This window comes from Emydura macquarii, unplaced genomic scaffold (assembly GCF_026122565.2).
Source record: "Emydura macquarii macquarii isolate MOO-44397 ecotype Brisbane River unplaced genomic scaffold, CSIRO-AGI_Emac_v2 contig_1947, whole genome shotgun sequence".
NCBI classification, from domain to species: Eukaryota; Metazoa; Chordata; order Testudines; family Chelidae; genus Emydura; species Emydura macquarii.
In genome coordinates, this window is record NW_027132084.1 from 2,062,535 (window position 1) to 2,079,279 (window position 16,745).

Below are 16,745 nucleotides of genomic sequence, written 5' to 3' on the forward strand. Positions count from 1 at the left end.
CTGGGGGTGCTCTTGCCTCAGCCCCCAGAGCATACGCCCAGATAGCTACCACCCCACCATCCACCGCCCCATCATCTGCCCCCTTCGCCTCCTCGAGTGACATCTCTAGTGGCCGGGGCCCCTTCCCCATCCTAACCAGGAAGCATGGCGTCTGTTGCCTCCTGGCGGCTGCCTTGCCCCATGAGGAGACCTACGTGCAGGCGTTGGTGTGGGTGGTGGGGCCCTCAGTCGTCGTCTTTCTGGCATCGGAGGCTGTCGTACAGGAGGCGGTAGAGAAGGGCTTGGTAGTGGAGGGCATCTATGTCCGCTTAGAGCCCCTGGAGGACCTGGGGATATGGGTGGTCCTCACCTTCATTCTACCTTTCCTCCCTAACGCCTCCCTGCTCCCCCTCCTCTCCACCCTGGAGAAGCCCATTTCCATCATCAGCCCTCTCCCACTGGGCTGCAAGGACCCTGCCCTCCATCACGTTTTGTTCTTCTGTCGGCAGGTCCAAATCCAGCTGCCACCAGTGGCGGCACATGACAGGGAGGCTCTTGAGGGGTCCTTCCTGGTGCCCCATCAAGGGGCCCAGTATAGGATACACTGCTCCTCAGGGGAAGCCCAGTGCTTCCTTTGCTGGGCGATGGAGCACGTCTGGAGGGACTGCCCCCTGGCCTGGCACAGAGAAGTGCCTGGGCTCCCCGAGGTCCCGATGGGTGCTGGCCAAGCGATCGCGAGTGACCCTGGCCTCTCAGTCCCCATAGCCGCCCCTCCTCCTCCTCCTGTGCCTGTCTCCTGCACCCGCCCACTTCTGAAATCTCAAATGGTAGCACTCTCCCATAGCCATCTAGTCTGACACTGTCACAATGCATAGGGTGACATGGAAGAAACCAGGGAGATGTTTGCACAAGAATCTGACAAATGGGCTGTCAGAGGTGGACAACATTTTATACTCTTCTACTTTAGTTTGTTTAATCTATTCAGGTTCATATACTGCACACATCACTGCATTATCTGAGCACCCTCCAGTAATGCATTTAGCAATGTGACTAACATCTGTTAGCCAGCCAAATGGTTTATCTTTCCCATGCATCTCCCAACCCTCAAAGAACTTTCAAAATGACCACCAGTTGAGTACCCTAATGCATATTCAAGCTAATGTCGGCAACACTTCCATATTCCACAAACATTCTTGGAAATAAAAACTCACCCACTCAAATTCTGGCTAGTAAAAGATGGTTTTAACAGATCAGCTCAGTTTAGCCTGAAATTAATTGACACATTTAGCTGCGGGAATGTTGCATTGTTTCATTTTGATCTGAAATGTCAAAATGAAATGTTTCCAATCGAAAATTTTCAGAACTTTCTATTCTGCAAAAACATGTTGATATTTCAATATTTCATCCCAATTCAGGACAAAAACAAATTAAAAAAATTTTTTTTGGAGAAATTTCCATTTTCGATCGACTCTGGTTCTCGGTCCTGTTACCCATGCACTTTTTGTGTCTTTAAAACAAGATGACTGTTTCTCACTATTTCACCTGCATAGCTCACTGAGGATATGTTGCTTAAGGTTAAGCTAAACAACTCTCCACCTGGAAGAAAAAGCCTATAAAATCCCACCTATTTTCCACTCCCAGCAGTCAAAAGCTTCGTTAAAAGAAAATAACCTTTGTTCTGAGATGCCTGCAGTGACAAATGAGATGGATATCTGCAGGGATAATGAGTTGGCGTTTCCTTAGTGAACTGTTCTGTTCCTTTTTCTTTGGAGAGATCCCTTCAACCAAGGTCAAATTTCTCCAATGTTCTTATCCTCAAGCAATGTGGACAATCTCCTGTCACCCCCTATGAAACTGCAGACAATTCGCTATTGTCACTTATCAGAGGAGCCTTCTGAAAAGTATGTGTGGGGAGGGAAAATGACGAAAAAGGGACTTTTTAAATTCAGAAGAGAACAACATGTCAAAAAATATTAAACCATGATAAATGTACCAAAACATCCAGCTCTTTTGGAGCAGCGCTGAGTGATGGTGATTTACGACTGTGGAGATTTTTCTTAAACAAGTGGTTTGCAGAGAAGAAAGAAAGGTCATCGTGGCTTAGGCTTACATAGTTTATCTTGCTCTCCTGTAGTCGGCTATTCACTTTGAACTAGTCCGTGTCAGAGTACAGCTGCAGCTGCTGGGGAACTACCATTAAAATAATAATCATCCTAATAAACGTAGATATACACATGAAAATAACAAAGGATTGTGTTTTGGGGCCATGTGTCTCCATAATATATATAAGAGTTATGGGCCATGGATGAGAAAACTAAATCCTATCAGGCAAAAACGGCTGATCCCAAAACAGGGCAACAATGAGCAAATAAGGAAGTCAAATGGAAAAATGCTAGCAAAGCGCAATCTGCACAGTGTCGAGCAAATCTGCTGGTCAATCATTTATACTTCACAACAACAACAACAGCATTGGTGAAATCTTCCTTGGAAGATGAGATTCCAGGTGTAGGTAGAAGAGTGGGAAAACTTTTTCAGCAATTGGTCCTTCCCTGTTTGCCGTTGATAACTACACTGCAAGTATTATTTCCTCTTTAGTCCCTTCAGAAGTGATCTCGCTTGGTTTCTGACGATGGTTGTGGTAGGGGATGGGAGGAAAATGTTTGAGTTTGTTCCAAACTCATCCCTTGATTTTTTGAAGGCCTGTGGTTCTGTCCAATGTGGAAATGTTATAGGCTAAGATTTCCACAGCTGCCTAAGGCACAGGTTCTCAACTTTAGGGTTGCAAAGAGATGTCAAGATATTGCTATCACCTTGCCCTTCCTATGTTGCTAAACTGGAAGCGTCTTTGGATTGATCAGAGGGGAATTCTAAGGGAGTCCTACGATGGAAGAGGGGTTCCTGCTATAGAAGAATTTGGAGAATTCTGGTTTAGGAGACTTAGATGCACAACTTCCATTAGGTGTAATGAAAATTGTGCATCCAAATCCTTTAGGTGGTTTGGAAAATCCCAGACACCTGGGGAAATTCACTCTGAACAGAAAGACTGCACTAGGCCTTCAATATAAAGCTTAATTGGGTATATACTATTTATATAAATAACATTTATAATCATCAATATGACATTTAATGTTTTATATTCGATTATAATCTTTTGACAATAACAGAACAAAATGCATTTCGTTAACGCAATGCGCTTAATTAAGCTTAAGGGAATTGATTTTATACTGGCCCCATGCACAGGTGTGAATTTCATCCATAAAAAATAAACTATCGGGATAAGTTTTCATTGTCTGAGCTCAAAATCCACTAACAGATCTAAGCTGAGAGCCATTGTAAATGACCTCACGTTGGTTAGAGGGGCTGGCTGGTATCCCACAGATGCTCTGTTTCCTACACTTGTTAACACTCTGGAAGAGGAAGTACAATCTACATTGAGCTAAGTGTGCAGACAAGGAGGAATTGGCAACACAGCATGAGACAGGCAAGAAATTGTAGAATGGTCTGAAAGTTGCAGAAAGTTGGGCCTTTCTTAAGAGACAGATTCAATTTAGATAAATGCCAAGCATAGTGTTATAGGCTTAAGGGAAAATAATCCCCAAGCAGGTGGACACAGTGGGGAGAATACATTTTAGGGAGCTGGGTGTCCTTCTTAGAAATGAGTGCATGGGGAAGGATCTGGGAATTATAGCAAGTAACAAATTAGACCAAAGATGCTTGTGCAATGTGCAGGAAAATATAAGTCAAGATGTATTCTTTGTGGAGTAAAATCAAAGAGTCAGTACATGGATCTGGATTAGGGATAGGCCATGGGTTGGAGTTTAGGTTAGAGGTCAACCCAGCGCTGGGATTTAGCTTCAGATTAAATTTGTGAGAAAAGGTTACAAGGTCTTGGCTGCATCCAAACAATACCAGAAAAATTTGGATCAACCTCACCCCCAAAAGCGGAAGTGACGGGTTGATACTACTGATGATTCATCATTATTGTTTTGTTACAAAGCATATGTTAATTTCATAGTGCTTTGCAAACATAATAAAGGCACATTGTACTACCCTGAATCAAATCTAAGTAAGACAAATAAACAAGGACAACACTTAACCAGAGGGTGGGAGAACGGATTATTGATGGTGAGGAAAATGAAGAGTTGCTTGAAGAGGCTGGTATTTCAAAGAGAGAATGGGTGCAGGGGACAGAGTCCAATGCAAAGAATTGCATGTTCCAAGCATAGCAGGAACCATGACAGGAGATATGAATTTGGAGTGAGAAAAGAAGTCACAGGATGAAGTAAATTGAGAGGGCTGGAAAGCGAATAGGGAGTTGGACTGTAGCGAAGTTCTAGGGCAGAGACAGAAGTAGTGTATGGTGAGTCTTGTAGGTGAACACTGGGGAGTGGAATGCACTCGAGCTGGTTGAGAAACTTTCAGTAGAACAGTTTTAGGTTTAAAAACACAAATTTCATCAGAATTGAAACGTTTCACCAGAACATGTCAATTTCAACCAACTTTTCCATGGGAAAGGGTTAAAACCATTTAATCTTTTCTGTTTTGTTTCCATAATGTTGGTACCTTTCATTTCAATAAGGTGCAAATATTTCATTTTGACTTTATCACTTTAATTTTCTTTTGATTCTTACTGTTATAATATATTTTAATAGTATATAATATTTATATAAATATTTATTAGCATCAGTATATGACATTTAATATTTTATATTAGATTATAAGGTTTTGACAATAACAGAACAAAATGCATAGATGTTTCTGAATCACTATTTTTCAGAACTTCCATTCTGGGAAATATTTCAAAATTTTGCCTTTGATTTGGAACTAAAACAAATTTTGAAATGTCCAAATTTCCCATGGGAAATTCTGTATTCTAACCAGCTCTAGAATACACACCACAAAAATGGGAATGGCAGATTTGTGTTACCATGCACTGGACAACAAACAGTCCACATGATGCAATCTTTACAGGATAGGAAAAAAGGAGCCTTCGGCAGATGTTGGGCGTTTGCCGACAATGTATATATTTTGTATGAACTATCTTTACTTCTACTTATGGCCTTAGCAACCCCAGCCCATTTCCTCTGCTAAACCGTTCGGCTGGGATCCCCATGCATCTAGTTTACAGTGTTCTTCTTAGGCCCTTGGCTTAGATTGCTGTGCTGACCTGTTGCCCCTTGCAGCTGAAGATTTGGTGATGGTCTGCTTACAGTGATTTGCACTGATACAATACAGAAATAAGGTTCATGCTGAAAAGCAGGGTTTTGGAAGGGAGTATTAAAGGATCCTGAAGATGTTGAGAATGTTGAGTATGTTGTGAGTAAATAAACACAGACAGGTGAGATGAGATCAAGGAAAGAGGACTAGATAGTCAACATATGGAGACCGGGTAAGCTTTAACTATCTAATTGTTCTACCCCAATCCCAGCCCCACACACTACACATAGGCTCCTATATATAATTAGTTAGTTACCTAGTTACATCAGACAGTGCACTGATATACAGTCCTATCAGATGGTACATATTCACACCTAGAGATATACCTACAATACATGATACTGTGTAAATACACATAGTTTTTCACATTCATTTGGCTATTCAAACTCAATTGCATAGAAGGACATGTGAGAGGTTATACATACATTCACAGTTTTAAAGCTGTAAATCTAGATGCCTCAATAGAGCTGGGTAAAATTTTTTTTTGGATGAAACTTTTTTGGTCTGAAAAATGCAGATTCAGGTCGCCTGACACATTTTTCAAATTTGTGTCAAATTTGCTGAATTGTTTCGATCGGGGGGAGGGAAATCTAACCATTTTGTTTCAACATTTTCAAAATAAAATGCTTTGATTTTTCAATTTGAAATGCCTTTTTTCATTTTAATTTTTAATTTCAATTTTATTACTGAAAGGAAAAGTTTAAAAAAAGCTCAAACCCAAAATGAAACGTTTCAAACAAATGGGTCAAATTAAATGTTTTCTTCAACTTGAAACAATCTTTTACTTTTCTGGTTGGCCAAAAAAAAAAAAAAAAATAATCTTGAATTTTTTTGAGGGTGGGAGGGCAGAGGGGTCAGCAAACTGAAAAAACAGTTATTTTCACAATGGGGTAAAGTAAGGTGATATAACTTACCCAAAGTCACCCAGCAGCAGAACCCATATCTCCCAAGTTCTAGTTGAGCACTCTAGCCACTAGGCCACACTGTCTGCCTATAGATAACTCAGAATCCTTAGACCAAAAGAGGAAAAATCCTTCCTAAGGACCTTAGCAAATGTGTGATTACCAAAGATCTTCACAGTTGTCACTATGCTCAGTATTGCTAAGCTCAAGCATTAAAAAAACCACGATTCAGACCACAAAAAGTAATGAGATTGGCTTAAAAGACATAAGAGTTGGAAAAATACATACATTTTGAATCCTTTTGATTTGCCTTTTAGTTTTTGAGTCTTTAGAGGTCCCAATTTTGGGCTTTTCTTTACAACCAGGAGGGCTGGAAAGGAAAGCTTTTTAGATTAAAGCTGTGATTCTCATGTAATCACATGCGTCCAGGAGGCCTTACAAAACCCCCCAGATATTGTGAGAGTTGACAAAACTGCAGACCATGGCAACTTTGGAACATCAAGGCAGCTATGAGGCTACAACTTGAATTCGTTTCTTAAAAGCATAATTCTGTACAAAGTCAGAGTAAGGGGAATCATGGACAGCTCATGGGGGTGGTGGGTTTGGACATATCCCAGTGGTTATGATTGGGTGATGTGTTTATAGAATCATAGAATATTAGAGTTGGAAGGGACCTCAGGAGGTCATCTAGTCCAACCCCCTGCTCAAAGCAGGACTAACCTCAGCTATATCATCCCAGCGTGGGCTTTGTCAAGCCTCAGCTTAAAAACCTCTAAGGATGGAGATTCTACCACCTCCCTAGGTAACCCATTCCAGTGCTTCACCACCCTCCTAGTGAAAAAGGTTTTCCTAATGTCCAACCTAGACCTCCCGCCCTGCAACTTGAGACTGTTGCTCCTTGTTCTGTCATCTGCCACCACTGAGAACAGCCTAGCCCCATCCACCCTGGAAGCCCCTTTCAGGTAGTTAAAGGCCGCTATCAAATCCCCCTCATTCTTCTCTTTTGCAGACTAAACAAGCCCAGTTCCCTTAGCCTCTCCTCATAAGTCCTGTGCTCCAGCCCCCTAATCATTTTTGTTGCCCTCCGCTGGACTCAATCCAACTTGTCCACATCCTTTTTGTAGTGGGGGGCCCAAAACTGGACACAATTCTCCAAATGTGGCCTCACCAATGCCCAATAGAGGGGAATAATCACTTCCCGTGACCTGCTGGCAATGCCCCTCCTAATGCAGCCCAATATGCTATTAGCCTTCTTGACAACCAGGGCACACTGTTGACTCATATCCAGCTTTTTATCCACTGTTACCCCTAGGTCCTTTTCTGCAGAGCTGCTGCCTAGCCTGTCGGTCCCCAGTCTATAGCTGTGCATGGGATTCTTTCCTTCCTAAGTGGAGGACTCTGCACTTTTCTTTGTTGAACCTCATTAGATTTCTTTTGGCCCAATCCTCCAGTTTGTTTAGGTCCTTCTGTATCCTATCCCTACCTTCCAGGGTATCTACCACTCCCCCCAGCTTAGTGTCGTCCGCAAACTTGCTGAGTGCAATCTACCCCATCCTCCAGATCATTAATAAAGATGTTGAACAAAACCGGCCCCAGGACCGACCCCTGGGGCACTCCGCTTGTGACCGGTTGCCAGCTAGACATGGAGCCATTGATCACTACTCATTGAGCCCTATGCTCTAGCCAGTTCTCTATCCATTTTATAGTACATTCATCCAACCCATACTTCTTTAACTTGCTGATAAGAATACTGTGAGAGACCGTATCAAAAGCTTTGCTAAAGTCAAGGTATATCACATCCACCGCCTTCCCTACATCCACAGAGCCAGTGTTTATTTTTGGTTATATATGAACATTGTTTAAAATTAGAGGAGTTTTATATTCACTTCCTTACTAAAATTTTCAGCTTTTGCTGGGTTTCACCTTAGTTTCAAAACACGCCAGCTCTAAAACATAGAAGGCCTGCTTCTCATTTGTGCTACACCCTTTGACATTGCTCTGCCAGTCTGAAGATGCCTTAAAGTGAGTGCAAATGTAATAAGGCTCCTTTATGCTGTCTATAAAGGGGCCTTAGGATAGAAGAAAATCAACCCTAGATAGTGCCAATACATTCTAAAAAATAGATGTTTCTGATTCTTGCCACTGGGGGGCTGTGTTACACATACATATTAAGTTCCAGAGGGGTAGCCGTGTTAATCTGTATATAGCAAAAACAATGAGAGTCCTGTAGCACTTTAAAGACTAAAAAATTTAACTTCTGCAGGCATAAGCTTTCGTGGGCTGTAACCCACTTCGTCAGATGTAAGGAACAGAAATCAGATAGGGGGTATATATATACATCTAAGGGTAAAGGAACAACAATGGGGAAGCAAAGTCCATTTAGGTAGAGTAGTTGAGGCCTAATCACAACCATAGATTAGGAGGTGAGAATGTGTGAGCAGTGACGATTACTTCTTGTAATGAGATAACCATTCCAAGTCCCTATTTAGACTCAGTTTGATTGTGTCAAGTTTGCAGATGAGTGCATATGTATTAGCCACACTAGCTCATTACAAAGTGGCAAAATTTACAGATGATACAAAACTACTCAAGAGAGTTAAGTCCAAAGCAGAGTGTGAAGAGTTACAAAGGGATCTCACAAAAGTGGGTGACTGGGCAACAAAATGGCAGATGACATTCAATGGTGGTAAATGCAAAGTAATGCACACTGGAAAACAGAATCCCAACGATACAGATAAAATTAGGGGGTCTAAATTAGCTGTTTCCATTCAGATTTCAGAGACATTGTGGAAAGTTCTCTGAAAACATCCACTCACTGTGCAGTGTCTGTCAAAAAAACTAACAATGTTGGGAATCATTAGGAAAGGGATAGATGTCAGAAATATTGTATTGCGTCTTTATAAATCCATGGTATGCCCACGTCCTGAATGCTGCGTGCAGATCTGGTCACCCCATCTAAAAAAAATTGGAATTGGAAAAGGTACAGAAAAGGGCAACTAAAATGATGAGGGGTATAGAAAAGTTTCTGTCTGAGGAGAGATTAATAAGACTGGGCCTTTTCAGCTTGGCAAAGAGATGACTAATGGGGAATCTGATAGAGGTCTATGAAATCATGACTGGTGTGGAGAAAGTAAGTAAGGCAGTGTTATTTACTCCTTTTTACAACACAAGCACTAGGGGTTCACCAAATTAAATTAATAGACAGCAGGTTTAAAATGAACAAAAGGAAGTATTTCTTCACTCAGTACACAGTCAACTTGTGGAACTCCTTGCCAGAGGATGTTGTGAAGGCCAAGATTATAATGGGGTCCAAAAAAGAACTAGATATGTTAATGGAAGATAGGTCCATCATTGTCTATTAGCCAGGATAGGCAGGGATTGCTGTTTGCCAGAGGCTGAGAATGGCTTAGGGGATGGATCACTTGATGATTAAGTGTTCTATTCATTTCCTCTGAAGCACTTTGCATTGGTCACTGTCAGAAGACATAATACTGGGCTAGATGGACCATTGGTCTGACCCAGTATGGCCATTCTTATGTTCTTACACTATATCTAAAGAAAATAGTTCCTTTCCTCTGGGCCCGCACTCCTCGCTCTCTCTAAACATTCAGACCTTATCAGCTCCATCTGAGATTCCTGCTTTTCCAAGAACCTGGGAAAACTGAACTAAGTTCATTAATATTTACTAGACTGGAATGTTTAAGGGGCGGTTGCATATGTTGTTTAAATGTGAAAACAGCCAAATCAGTCTGGGCTTAAATAGTTAGTTACTGACATTAATGTCTACTTTGCTGCATTAGAAAAATAAATGTAACATATCTTCCTGCCAGAAGGCTGCTTCACATAATATATTGCTCCGTTGATGGGTTTGAATAGCTTCCTAATATTGATTGGTACAGCGGAGAGGATGGAAAAATAACAACAAGACTATTCAATGAGTTATAAAAATAGCAAAGGCGTCAGCTCTACAACAATGTGGAATTGAACTCCTGTCCTCACAAATGATCCTAACAATGTTTTTAAATCACTGGGCCATTTAAGAAAGAGCTGACACGCCAACAAAACAACTAATTTCTTCATCTCCCATATGTCTTCAGTGCCATGTGCCCTCCTTGAGTGTGCAGACAGAAGAACCAATCAATTTGTAGCCAGTCCCTCCTAGCTCTGCTTTTATATTTTGCCCAGCTAGAGCACAGAAAAGATCGGAGATAAAGGTAACAGGACAACGTTTGGATGGTTTAAGCTGTACATCAGGTATCTACTGCATGGATGCGCTTGCTGTCAGGCTGCTTGAGATCTTAACTTGCTAATAAGAGCGCTTAGTCACTTGGTCTGCCGTCTGCTTTCACACAAGAAGTGGCCCATTTGTGGACCTATGGGAAGTCAGGCCTTCAGACTCCAATTCAACAAAGCACGTGCTTATTCTATACTATTAATGTTATATACATCAGCACATGCTTCTTGATATGAACCATGTTTATTATGGCAAGGCCTAAGGTCCAGCCAAGAATGGGGCCCCGTTGTGCTAGGTGCTGTACAAAAAATAGTAGGCTGTCCCTGCCCTGAAAAGTTTACAGTCTAAATAGACCAGACAGACCCGGGGAAGGGGTAGAACACACCAGCAGAGTGAACAATGGAACGGTGGCAAATGACACGTTAGTGCCACAATTTGGGGGAGGGGATTTCTTAGCAGGGCACCAGCTAAATGGGAGAATAAAGGGAAGGGGAAGAAAATGTGGAGTGAAGCCGAGGAGAGGAGGCTGTGAAGGAAGGGAGGGTTGGAGCAAACCACCAACCAGCACAGGGCAGAGGAATTCAGAGGACACTGTCCTGAGGTCCCTGCTTTGGCTACTGCTGTCCTTAATGGATGGAGTCTCTGGTTTGCTCCTCTCTGCAGATTTCCCCCAAGGCCACAGGGCAGGGGAGGGGAGGCGTCACCTGGTTCTTGGTGCTCCTAAATTGTGGGAGGAGAGGGTGCCCCTACACAGCTCTGAAGTCAGAGAAGTGTTGGGGAGAAGGGTGACTTAAACATAACCTGTGAGTAAGCTCAGTGCTTTGCGGAGAAAGGGACCCAAAGTATACCTATCTGGGCTGCATCAGAGACTCTAGAGGAGGCAGCGTGGTCTGGTAGGGAGCCCATGGCAAAGGGGAGATGGCTTCTAATCTCAGTTCTGCTGCTGATATGCTGTATAGAAGTCATTTTTTCCTCCTACCCCTTGTCTATTTAGACTATAAACCCTTTGGGACATGGACTATCTCTGTAGTACAATGGGATCCTGTTCTCTAGGTGATTCTGTAATATAAACATCCTGCAGGGCCTGTCAGAGAGTTTAAGGCCAGAAGAGATCATCTAGTCTGATTTGCTGTGCATCACAGGCCACCAGCACCAGCACACTAAATCCAACAACTCAAATTAGGCCAAAGTGTTACAGCCATCAGGAGACCAGACTAGTATATGGGCCACAGGCAGAGAATAGGAGAGACCGAGATGCACCAGTGCTTCAGGCCCTCGCAGTGGCAAGGAAATAATTAATTGAGATATACAGGCCTCCTAACATCTTTACTCCTTGAGGATATGTCTACACTACCACAGCAGCAGGCATCGATTGTAGACCTGCTCAGTCGACGGGAAAGCACTCTCCGGTTGACTCAGTTAGTTCACCTCCCCAAAAGGTGGAAGGGAGTGTCGACGGGAGGGCGTCTCCCATCGACGCAATGCCATGAAGACGCTGTGGTGCGTCAACGTACGTACGTCGACGGGAGATACGCAAGCCACGTTACATAGCTTGCGTATCTCCCGTCTGCTGCTGCCAGTGTAGACCAGCCCCGAGTAAAGGCATGTGCATGGTTTGTGACATTCCGCGATGGCTTTGAAAAAATGTGGGGTTCTTCAGGGCTGGAATGAAACAGTGCGAATTGGAATGAATATTTGTGCGGAAAAGTTTCTGCTCTTTGTTTAGCTCCAAGAAGAAAAGACGGAGCACTTTTTAGCTGAGTCTCATTCTGGGCCAGCTAATCTACTCTCACTTGTATCATTCCAGTTTTAGGATTGCACATGTCAATAACAGCGCCCTGAAGAGCTCATAAAAATCATAAAATGACAAAATGAGCTGACCTGTGCCTTCAACCTCCCATGATGCGAGTGCCAGTTTCTCAGTTTTTTTGAAGTACAGAAGAAGGTGCTGGCATCTTAGCATAAGAATTTGTTACGATGTCTTTGGCTTCCGATCAAGCGAACTTCGAAAGGTAAATGTCGCAAACACAAAGTAACATCCCCTTTTTATAGTGGGTTGGATCCAGTCAGGAAAAGCTTTCAGGTGCAGTGGGGATGTTTGTATAGGTGGCTCTCTGGGACCAATTTAGCAGATCTATGGGGATGTTTGTGCCATGCTCCTATGTGCTTCTCTTATCCAGCCTGTAAAGCAGAGGAGGCTCGGCAGGATGTAATTTAAGACTCAAGTTTGCAAGGTATCAACATGAAGAAACAGACTCTTATGTGCTAACCCCTCAAGTCCAAACTATCTGACCCAACACTCAGGAAAAAAGAACTCCCAGCCACTGAGATAAATAAATGAATGAATGCAGATGAAAACATACATTATTATGACAGACTGCAGTAGGTGTGAGGGGATGGCAGGGATTCAGCCAGTTACCATGGCTATCGCTGTGATGGTAGTTTATCTTCCTTTGGCATAATCATTCAGTCATCTTCCCCTGGGAACACTGATTTCAGGGCTGGATTTAATATTTTGCCGTTTAGAAGAACTAGGGCAAGTGTTGGTTGAAGGCTGATGTGAAAATCAAATCACTCTATATGCTCTGTGAGTGCTGAGGAGGATTCGCTCCCCTCACACCTTGTTAATTCTACCTATTCTGGCATCCATGAGTCTGTTGTATTATCTCAAGCTAGGAAGCTTCATTAGCCCTTCATGGAAACCTCCTATCTACAGTCGCTGCAGAATGGGCATTTAGGCTCTGATTCAGGAAAACATTCTTTCCCAGAGCAAATTCATGGGGCCAGAAGAGACCATTTGGTCATCCAGTCTGACCTCATAGGTCATTACATTTCACTCAGTTACCGTGGTGCAAAGCCCAATAACTTATGTTTGACTAATGTCTGGTCTATGCTCCAGACCTATATTGGTATAACTGCATCGCTCAGGGGTGTGAAAAATCCACACCCATAGCGATGTAGTTATACTGACCTAACCCCCGTGTAGACGGCGTTATGTTGATGCAAGAGCTTCTCCCGCTGACATAGCTACTGCTTCCCAGAAAGGTGGATTAATTAAACTGATGGGAAAGCTCTCTCCAATCAGCTTAGGGCATCTTCATTAAAGGGCTACAGAGGCACAGCTGCAGAGGTGGTGCTGAACCAATGCAGTGTTTTAAGTGTAGACGTCCTCTAAAGTATAAAGCTGGTGCCCCACTGGAGCCAATGTCAGCTGATTTCAATGGGACTTAAGCACAAGGGCTTTCCTGAAACTGGGTCTTGGTGCTCAATTTCTATAGTGATAAGTTCCCTCAGTATAGATTAGATTGCAGGGGGCACAGGTTGGCCTGGGGCAATGCTTGATTCCACACTCTTGTTGCAGGGCCGTATTATCCAATAGGCAGAGTGCCTAGGGCCTACGACACTTTCAGGGCCGATGAAAGATGTTGTGAACTAAAATAAAATGTATCCGAAAATTTTAAAAGCAAACGATAAAATCAAAATTCATATCTTCGGAAATTAAATAGATTGATCTAAGGTACAAATTACTATTCTATTATTACATATATCCATTGTAAATTTAATTCTGTGACAAGATTTACAATTTTCTAAGCCTTTTAAGGAATATGGTTACAATATTAGCAAAAGGGAATGCATTAAATGCAGGTTTCAATTTTAAACCATTTTTATTTGACATTTTGCTCAGAGTGGCATAACTAGGGCCCACAAAACCTCGCAATTAATGTGCTTAAATTAATAGCTTAAAATCAAATGAGTTATTTCGGTCGGGGGGCCTACGAAGGCAAGTGTGCCTAGGGTCTACGAAGGTCTTAAAACGACCTTGTTTTGTTGTACCACCCTGATCTGGCCTGACCTATCCCCAGTGTTGAGAATGTAGTTCATTTCTCTGTGCCTCTCTAGGGCTGGATCCTGCCAGGGCATGGTGGTAGGTGCAAAGAGCAGGATGGTTATGAAGCATGTTCAGACTGCTTTACAAGGGTACTTATCTCGGGCCAATTTTAATGCCATTCTTTTTTATGCAGACACCGGAGAGTGGACTACCTCCACCAACTTATCTCACACAGGCCAAAGAGCAGCCTGAAGAAAGCAATGACTTTGGGTTATTACAGAGATGTATTTATTTTTTAAAGAACTAGCTACCTGCAGGCCAAAGGACCTTACTCGTCTTGTTGTTATTTATATTACACTCACGTGCAGAGCCCCAGTTAGGATCAGAGCCCAATTTTGCTGGCTGCTGTACAAACATACTGTAGAGACAGTCCCTGCCTGAGGTCCTGATTCCCATTGAAATCAATGGAACTACTTACAGTTCTTCACTTGCTGAATGGGTTCCTTTCAATAGCGTATCCATCTGCAAATATAATAGCAGGGATGCCATACTGTCCTCAGACTTATCAATGGAAACTGTATATTTTAGGTCTATTACTAACATTTCCGTTTATCTACAACACATCTTGCCCAGCTGAGACCAGGGCTCAGCAAAAAAACAGATGTGGAACAATTGAAAAGTTCTTTAGTTTTCTCGAGATTAGATGATTCCTAATGTTTATCTTCTGGACCGCCCGCTCACATAATGTCTATGTGCAGCAGGACTGCATTTATTCAAAACACAGCAGTTTGCATCCATACAGTCCCTTGCCTGTCGGAGCACATTATTCTTATTCCCAGGACTCTGCATCAGGTTCCTGTCGAATCAGGTATTGATTTTAAATCTCCTTTTGTTCCCTTCAAGGACTGAAATCGTTGTGGGCCAGCCTGTCTTGGGGGTGTTATCTCCTTTTATTGTCCCCCCTGAATATTGCACTTTGAGGGCATGTCTATACTGCAGTTAGACACCAGCAGCTGGCCTGTGCCAACTGACTTGGCATTGTGGGGCTCGAGCTAAGGGGCTGTTTCACTGAAGTGTAGACGTTCCGGCTCAGGCTGCAGACCGAGCTCTGGGATCCTTGCGCCTCACAGAGTCTTAGAGCTTGAGCTCCAGCCTGAGCCTGAATGTGTACACTACAATTAAACAGCCCCTCAGTCCGATCCCTGAAAGCCAGAGTCAGCTGGCACGGGCCAGCCATGGGTTTTAAATTACATGGGAGACCTACTCTGAGTCACCAATGTATTTGGTTTGCCTTGGTTCCAAAGTCAAGCCACAGGGAAGCAGGGCATTTTTATGTCTGTGCATCCCAGCCGTGGAATTGGCAGCCTAACGCAATGAGATGTGCTCTGTGTTTGTTCCATGCTACAAGGCCTGGCTAATGTCATCGAATCACAGAAATGCTGGGCTGGAAGGGATCTTGAGAAATCATCAAGTCCAGGCCCCTGTGCTGAGGCAAGAGAAAGTAAATTTCAACCACCCCTGAGAGGTGTTTGTCCAATCGGTTCTCACAAACCTCCAGTGATGGGGATTTCACAGCTTCCCTTGGAAAACTATTCCAGATCTCAACTACCCTTAGAGTGAGATTAGATGTTAGGAAAAACTTCCTAACTCTATTTCATTGAATATTAAGCTCGTTATTTCTTGTCCTACCTTCTGTGGGCACGGAGAACAATTGATTACTGTCCTCTGAATAACAGCCCTTAACAGATCTGACGACTGTTAGCAGGTCCTCCTTCAGTCTCAGGATTAAACATGCCCAGATTTTTAAACCTTTCCTCATTGGTCAGGTTGTCTAAATCTTTTATCATTTTTGTTGCTCTCTTCTGCACTCTCTCCTTTTTGTCCACATCTTTCCTAAAGCGTGGTGCCCAGAATTGGACACAGTGCTCCAGTTGAAGCCTCACCAGTGCTGAGCAGAACGGAACAATTACCTCCTGTGTCTTACATACAACACTTCTTTTAAAACACCCTAGATGATACTAGCCTTTTTCCCAACTGCATCACATTGTTGGCTCATATTCAGTTTGTGACCCACTATATCTCCCAGATTCTTTTTAGCAGCATTACCACCTAGTCAATTATTCCCCATTTAGGTTTGTGCATTTGGTTTTTTCCTTCCTAAGTGAAATACTTTGCATTTATATTTATTTAATTTCATCTGGTTGAATTCAGACCAGTTCTCCAATTTGTCAAGGTCATTTTGAATTCTAATCCTGCCCTCCAAAGTGCTTGCAAAACCTGCCAGCTTGGTGCCATCCACAGATTTTATAAGCATATTCTCCACTTCATTACCCAAGTGATTAATGAAATATTGAATAGTGCTGGACCCCGGTCAGACCCTGCGGGATCCCACTGTGACAGCCAACTGCTGATTACTCTTTAAATGTCCTTAGTTTGCTTATGAGAATGTCATGTGAGACTGTGTCAAAAGTCTTACTAAAATCAAGATACATCCACCTACTGCTTCCCCCATCCACTAGGCCAATAACCCTGTCAAAGAATATGTTTGTTAACAAACTTAGAACTAGTGCCACGGGTTCTGGAT

At 42.8% G+C, this 16,745-nt stretch overlaps 1 long non-coding RNA gene across 1 annotated transcript in view; it reads left to right on the forward strand.

The window, feature by feature from the left end:
- Positions 1-14,487, forward strand: part of LOC137159857 (uncharacterized) — a 47,535-nt gene extending 33,048 nt beyond the window's left edge. The window contains exons 3-4 of the long non-coding RNA XR_010921747.1: positions 12,140-12,344; positions 14,355-14,487. This is a non-coding gene — a long non-coding RNA (uncharacterized lncRNA). The remainder of the gene's footprint in view (positions 1-12,139; positions 12,345-14,354) is intronic.
- Positions 14,488-16,745: the final 2,258 nt, after the last annotated feature.